The sequence below is a fragment of the Lonchura striata genome, chromosome 1A (genome assembly GCF_050655825.1).
Source record: "Lonchura striata isolate lonStrDom1 chromosome 1A, ASM5065582v1, whole genome shotgun sequence".
In the NCBI taxonomy this organism is placed as follows: Eukaryota; Metazoa; Chordata; class Aves; order Passeriformes; family Estrildidae; genus Lonchura; species Lonchura striata.
This window is the reverse complement of record NC_140741.1, coordinates 7,001,013-7,008,891: the sequence shown is the minus strand read 5'-3', so window position 1 is coordinate 7,008,891 and position 7,879 is coordinate 7,001,013. Positions and strand designations below refer to the sequence as shown.

Here is a 7,879-nt window from a genome sequence, read left to right as displayed (position 1 = left end):
CCTTCAGTCACTTCCCAGGAAGTGGGTAGTGATCAGGATTACCTTCCTGATCCTTCCATGCTCCTCTTCTGCTGCACTGGCCAGTTCTGCATCTCCAGCCTCACCTCTGGCTTCCCCCCTGAGGTACAGCACCCTTGTACCAGCTAACCTTCATGAGCCCAAGGACAGGAGACATGGCATGAAATAAGCTGTATAAACACACAGTTTAAATGAAGGGCACCGTGATCAGTGTGGCAACGCTTTTCTCAGAAGTGCCTGGCTTTTAATAAAGTTAAAAACCCAGAAACATTTCACAAGGAATATATTCTTTGAAGAAAAAGATAAAGTTGTCTGAAAGATGCAGAACATTTTAGTGTCTCCTCTGCTTTAATCCCTGTTTGTCTTTTGGCAAAATTTTGCATAATTTAAAAAAATAAAATCAATACAATTCAACAGTAAAAGCAGAAGTTCTGTCAGACAAACCAGAAATGTGCAAAATGTAACAGGGAACTATATTATGCTTCCTAAAGTAAGCTATGGGTCAGCTTGATAACAGAATTTTCCATTTCAGATTAATTGCTTTACAGTTGAAAACAAGAAGAAAACTCTGCTGAGATTTTTTTTTTTCTCTCTCTCTCATTTTCTTTCCCCCTCTATTGAACAAAAGCCTTGTTGTTCTGTGACTTTTCCAAGACACCTTCAGTGTCTCAGACTGGCCATTTGGGAATGTTTCTACACTACCTGACACATCACCTGGCCAGCAGCCCTGGGAGCAGCCACCTCCCTGTCAGCTGCCCTTCCCTCTGGCCCCTCTGCTTTCCTTGGGACTCTGAAAGGGTAACACACACTTTCTGTCCATACAGCTGCAAGAAACAGCAAGACCCCAGCAGCCTGTCCCTAACAGTTTCCACCCTTTCTTAGGAACATTCAAGCAGAGGCAGAGTGTGCTGCTCTGACCAGCTGTGGTTTTGGCACGCAATGGGCTGGGTTTGTCTAGTTTGGAGCTGGTTGGAACCAGCTGGAATTACAGCCCCTGTCCACACAGGTGAGCCCTGCAGCCCCTGCCCCCCCCCAGATATACTGGTTCTGCCCCATACAGAGCACTTTGAAGTGTTTAAATACAGAGAATTCCCTAGGGACTTTTATTCTTCCTGTAAGGCTGAAACTTAGGTTTGAATGTTGGATTACCAGCTAGCGAGTTGCTCTTCACTACCTAGTGCAAACAAAATTGGTTATAAAAGAAATTAGGTGATGAGGGTTACTGACTTCCTGAATTATTCCTATATTTGTTTCCCTTCCCTTTGTGGTAACATAAATTTCCAAAAATTACCCATCCAATTCTTTAGAAATTCTTTAAAGAAGGAAGATGAATGATCACAAGTGCCATGTCATAATTTACTGACTTGAATTCAAAGGACTTGCCAAAAATTTATTGATGGCTTTCCATCCCATGTTTTATTATGTGCTTAAACCTGTCAAGAGCTTAGCCCAAGCAGCTCCTTAGCATGTACCAAAGGGCTCTCTACCAGTTAAACAGGAAGATAGGGACACCCCAGCACTGCCATACACCTGTGAAGGCTTCCCAGAAAGTGAGGCTTTGTGTTGCAACTACACCAGCCTAAGGAGTTGTCCTCAACAAAAGGGGCAGTAATCTGAGGCAGAAGACTTTGCCTACAAAATAAATGTGAAACTTCCCTGAACGTTTGGTTTCCACAGAACAGCTTGACTGAAGCACAGCTGTAAGGGAGAATAAAGAGCACTACTTCTCCCTCAGCACTTCTCCCTCACAAACAGCAAGGAAATAGTGATGATCTGGTTTGGTTTTTTTAAAAAAATACTCCACAGCTTGACAGGAGAGAACTATAGAAGTATCTCAGGCAGTAGATAGGCACAGCAGGTTCCAACAGCTGTTTCAGCAACAGCAGCAGGGAAACTGCAGGGTCCTCTGGGGCACTGCAAACACCCCCAAAGCCACAGAAAAAGCTCAGTTTCTTCCCATCATGTCTGATCAAGTTTATTCCGAAGCTACACAAAAGTCGATGGTGACGTACCCCTGAACTTCCACCCAGCAGTTTCAGTGGAGGAAACAAAGCCATAGGAAAGATCACAAGCCCAGGAATGACTGCCACGCCAGTGCAAACATGCAGCTGTGTTTGCCTGAAATGCGCTCCTGTTCTTACCTTAGAGGTGCTTTGTGACTGCCTAAAAAGTAAAGCAAACATTAATACATTTCCTGGTCCTGTCAGAAAGAGGCGCTTTAGGACTGTGCTGGGACAACAGAGTCTTTGCTGCTGCTTCATGGAGAAGGTGAAATCCATGCTTCCATTCCTACCTGCCAACAGGTTTCGCCCTTGCTTTTGTTTTTCCCAGAAGGCCAAGATTTTTTCTTTTGTAAGCTTTTCCTTTAAAAGCCAATGGAAACATTAAATCACAAGAAAATTCACAAAATCTTAAAATCTCAAACTAGGATCAAATCACAATTGTCAAGGCAGACTTTTAAATAACATTTGGTACACCAAAATTAAACATACTAATCTTGGATCTAGAGCTAAGGCAATTTGGAAATAACCAGTGGGTGTAATCCCCAACAAATACATTTGGTGTTAAGGCACCCTTAAGTGAAAGGAAAAAAAAAAAAAAAAAAAAAAAAAGGCTGCTGAAAGTTTACAAAAATCAGCTCCCAGATACTGTGTTTCAGAGCAGCTACAGACAGGCATTTTCTGCCTTTTGAGCACAATGGAAAATTCAAGACTGCAAAGCTTTCATCAAGAACAAATTAGAAAAAACCCTCCTAGAGCTACGGACTGCACAAATTGTCAAAGAAAAGCATGTGAGTTCTTTCCTAACAAAGACCACAGACAAAACTGCCCTGCACTGCACCTTCTGCATTTACCCCCTTGCTCTTTCCAGTCCACCACATTTGCCACAAGCAGAAATAGGAACTGATACTCTGAATTGCATCCATGTGCTGTGGAGAGCTGTGGTCAAGACTGTTCTCTAGGAATACTTGGGTGAGGCGTCTGCAGCACAGTGATGGGCTCAGGACTCATGTTTGGATCTGTGTTTTTCTGCTCCTGTCCCAGTGCTACAGACTGCCAGGGAGCAGCTGCAGGTCAGTGTGTGTGAAACCACTGCCACAATCACAGCCTAGCAGGGCGTCATGGAGCCTTTCCCAAGGCTGCACCAACTACTGTTCTTACCACATTTCAAATGCCTTGACTTTTTACACAGCCAGCACCTAAGCTATAGCTTCCTGTTCATTGAGGAACACCCAAACATATGGAACATGCAATATCAATATTGTTACCTAATTCCAATACTGATAGTCTGATACCAATACACATGGAACAGCAAGTGCAATTGGTTCTGTTCACTTCTGCACACTCCTTAAGAATATCCCAAGAATAATACCAATACCAAGAGCTAATGCAATCGGTTCTGTTCACTTCTGCACACTCCATAAGAATATCCCACTTAGCTCAAACAGGGCATATCAGGATCACTGGTGGCCTCCCCAAATGCATCCTTTTAAAATTCCATACTGTTCATGCACCACACGACACTTACACAGAGAATCCACCTGCCTGATCAAGAGCAAAGATTTCTAACACTGAAATTGTGATTGCCTGTTCAAATGAACATGGGGCTAAACTACTGGAGGGAACAGCTGGAGCTGTACCAGGGCAAGGTTAGGGTGGGTTTTGGGAAAAGGTTCTTCACCCAGAGAGTGCTGGGGCACTGAACAGGCTTCTCAACAGGGAGTTGGTCACAGCACAAGCCTGAGAGAGCTCCAGGAGCATTTGGACAATGCTCTCAGCCCAGAGTAGGATTGTTGGGGTGTCCTGTGCAGGCCCAGGGGTAGGACTCAATGATCCTTGTGGGTTCCTGCCAATTCAGCTGATTCTACTCAAAAAGAGGGCTGGCAGAGAAGTGTCATTTCTGCCCTGCAGCTTTCCCAAAGCCCTCCAGGGAGCTGTGCCGGTATAAGCTGCCTGCCCTGGGGCTAGGCCACCGAGGTGTGGGGCAGCAGGACGCTCTGGTGACATCTGCTCCTCACTATTCAGGGGTACCTGGGATTACCCAAAAAGCCCCCGGAAGACTAATTTTCTTAACTTTACAAAATGGTGTTGCCAGTCTTAAAACCACTTGTTGAAATTCAAGATTCTGCATGTCCTTGCAGGGATCTCATCTGATCTTGACTGTCTCTCAAGTAAAGGTTCAAAAAAACAAACAAAACACCATGGCTTGATGTCTTCCTTATATTTCAGTGCTTCTGTAATGAATGGAGAGATAAGAATTACTTGCACCAGACAGCAAAGCAGCAAAGCCACAGCAGCAGGAACTGCACAGCCAGCCAGCACTCCCTGCTGCAGAGCATAGCATGCCAGGCATGTGGGAGCTGTAACCTGCCTCCCAGCTCAAAAAGGCCTGCAGCAATCTGAAGCCCATTCTTCTTTTTTTTTTTGTCTTTTCTGAATCTTCATCCACACCCTTCAGGATGGGCTGTGGCCCCCTTACTTGTCATGGCAGTTGCATAATTCCCCAACACTGTTCTGCTCCACGCCTTCCTCCCCACTCTGCCACAGCCCTTGAGCCCAGCACAGGAGATGCTGGGGAGCAGCAGCTATTGAAGGATGGCTTCAGGAATGAGAGGTGACCACCAACCCACAACCCCTGAGCTCTGAGGCAGGACAGAAGATGGAATTCCACAACAGAGAAGAAAGCTCTGGTATCTCGCTTTCCAAAAGAATCATTCTCAGCACCCTGTCAAGAAAAGTTTCCCAACACCCTGTTTTTGTAGACCATCTTTTAGGTCTTCTTTAACTCAAAGGAGCACTTTGTACTTCATAGCTTTTAGTTTTCAGAAAGCAGTTACATAAAGCCCTCATCAATACTTAAAATGAAAGGGATGGCAGAATTTGGCTGTGTAAAGCTTCTGGAAAGGGCAAAGAGACAAAAGGACAGATGTGAGCAGTGGGCAAGCAGGGAAACTGATACAGCTCCATGCCACCAACAGCTTCCAAACAGTAGTTTCCTGTTACTGCGTTTCTGCAGGAAGCCATGCAGGCTCTTGTGTGCTGGGGTATAAAAACACTGTTCTAACCCTCAAAGCTCAAGAGAATACTGGCACATGGCTAGAAAAGGAGTTGCCCTTTGGTGGCACATCTGAGGAGACCATGAGAACACAGAAGGCAAAACCACCTGATCAGGAAGTGAGGAAACTCTGTTATTTCACTGTATCACTATTAACTACAAGGAAAGATGGTCTAACAGCAAACTACAGTGGATTTAGGGGACCTCTGTTTATTTTGCTGCTCTGGAAGAGGTTTCTTACAGACCAAGGAGCAGGTCACTTAGAACTGAAGCAGAAAGTGTCATCTCTGATTTGAAACTATACTGAAGTCAATGTCTAAATTTCTTCAAGGATATCAGGGGTTGTTTTTCTGTCTCACAACCTACCTCCTATGAGTCTTGACAAAGTACTTTCCTATCTGACAGTGCAACTGCAAGGTTGAACTTATTAAATATTGAGAGACGTTAACCTTACATAGACAGGATGTGTTGTGAAATTATACAAAACAGAGTGTGAATATTTTCCTTTCTAGGAGAAAAACTGAAATAAACATGACTTAATCCTTTGCTGACAGGGGAGTGGTTGGCTCACAATGCCATAATCTGAAGTTCCAGCAGACCTCATTTAAACTGTCGGGCGGAGTTTCCAGCCACCGTTTAAGATAGTCATTAAAGTCAGTGAAGACAGGAAAAAACGAGTTACAAGAAGTGAGGTGGTAGCGTCACCTGTTTCCCAGTGAAAACACCACCCAAAAGAAGATCTGTGAATATGTTCTGGAACCTGAACAACTCAGCAACTTGAGGTGTTTTAGTGTTATTGTGATTAGGAGTAAAACACACCCCCCTATTGAGAGCAGAGAAAGGAACCACAAATCCAGAAGACACAGTCTGAGTTTTTGACAAACCTGGGAAGCAGAACCCTTAGGGAGCTGAATAACAGCACAGCTATGCTGATTTACTGGGGGGCTGCCAGTAGAGACAACAAGAGGGTTGTCCCCAGTCTCTCCTGCCATCACATACTGTAACTTGATCCAAACCACCAGGGCACGGACAACAAGGCACATCCAGCACATGGATATCCTGCTCCCCTGGTCTCACCTCTACACAGGCAACAAGCATGGTTTCTCATGGTGACTGTGACTGGCACAAATGTTTCTCTCTATTCTAGAGACCAAATGAAATGAAAGCAAGATGGAAGAATCCCTCATAAGCACCTTGTGCCAAAATATCTGCTGATGACAAAGTCAAGGTGAGAGCTGATTGTTGCTAAAGGAAGTGGCCCCACTCCCTCTGTCCTCAGGCTCTTCCTTTGTGCTCCTCTGAACCTGCCTTGACCAGCCTTGCTAAAGCTAAAGCAGCAAAAGGCTGCTTCTGCTGAAGGTTTGAATGTTCTTCCTTGTGGCACAGACACCAGTTAGATAGACACAAATATCAGCACAAAAAAGTTCTACAGCAGGCATCCAGGAAGCTGCATCCTTCTGGTGCCACTGAACTTCAGTGCATGGTAACTTGGCACAGTGATGCCCCTGAACAGGAAAAACTTCATTAGAGCCATAGAGCTTGGATGGAGAGAGCAAATGCCCTGCGAGTCAGTAGAAATCCCATAGGAAGGAAGCCTTGAGGCACAGGGAGAGCTGCTCCCTGAACTGCACACCCAAAGCTGACCCTGGCAGGCAGACTGCTTTTTACTCAACTCCATACACTCCTGCCCTCTGGAGGGTAATGGCCATTTGTGTGTTGCCAAACAGGGCACATGAACAAGAGAAGGGCATTCACCAGTCAGTGTTTCCTCCTACAGAGCCACTGACTCGAGACGCTGCTGGGATTGCTACAAAGTCGAAATGCAGAGGTTTTTGAGTTTCTTGAGATTTCCTCTTCTGGCTTCCCTTGCAACAAGCCCTATGGATAATAGGGGAACAACATGAATCCCACACAGAAACTCTTCAGAGTTAAGAAACATCCAGCCTATTCTGAGAAACCTCTCACGCATTAGAAGGCAACATGTTCACTTAACCAGGATGGTTCATTTTTAGCCAGAGCTTCTAAACTTGTCTTCTTTCAACAGCATTAATAGTTTTAGGTTACTACAGTTACAAGAGTTCTGTATATATATATATATATATTTTTTTTTTTTTTTTGTACCTCTTGAGTAGGTGCTCTCTTCTCTCTCTCCCACAGTTCTATTGTGAATCTCCATCTTTCTTCCTCAGACCTTAGCCCTGTCCAGACTCCGACGTTTTTCAGAGCACGTCTGCCCAGGAGCACGGCAGCCAGCTGCACCCTCCCCGCTCACCAGTTCTGATGTCTTTCCACCATCCCAGCCAAGCCAGACCTCTTAGTCACCGCTGGCAGAGCGGAATTCCGCCTTTCTCCCAGCTGACCCCTTCCTCTTCGTCCTCCCACTGCTGCCATCCTCCCGGAGCTTCCAGCGTCCCACCGGTGCTCCTGGGGCAGGATGGAGCCCCTGCAGCGCAGGCGGGCACGGCGTGCGAGCTGCCGCCCTCACTCGCCCCTTCGCCACTGCCCCCGACAGCGCTGCCCGCGCCACGCAAACCTCACAGGGCTGCGGGAGACCCCAGAGGAGCTGCCCTCCACACCCACGGCCGGAAAGCCGCCGCCCCTCCGGGAGGGAGCGCTGAGAGCTGCCCCAGAGCCCCGGCGGCCGCACGGAGCCGGCCCGGCGCTGCCGGGGTCCCGCTGCCGCTCCGATCCGCACCTCCCCCGTACAAAAAAAACCCTTTGCCCGAGCGGGCTATGAGAGCCAAGCCGCCTAGCCCTGCTCCAGCCCTGCTCCAGCCGAGCCCCGCATCCCCCCGCATCCCCGGGC

General features: G+C 46.7%; 1 protein-coding gene across 19 annotated transcripts in view; it reads right to left on the bottom strand.

The window, feature by feature from the left end:
* LOC110475200 (alpha 1,4-galactosyltransferase (P1PK blood group)) overlaps positions 1-7,879 on the bottom strand; it is a 62,632-nt gene that overhangs the window by 48,332 nt on the left and 6,421 nt on the right. Inside the window, exon 1 of one of the 19 annotated variants that reach the window (XM_085568872.1) lies at positions 7,195-7,870. The exons of 14 other annotated variants lie outside the window; for them this stretch is intronic. The gene's annotated coding sequence lies outside the window, so the exon portion shown is untranslated. Of the gene's footprint in view, positions 1-42; positions 7,871-7,879 lie in introns of those variants that run through there. 4 more of the 19 variants (XM_085568858.1, XM_085568860.1, XM_085568863.1 and 1 more) reach the window with 4 other exon arrangements.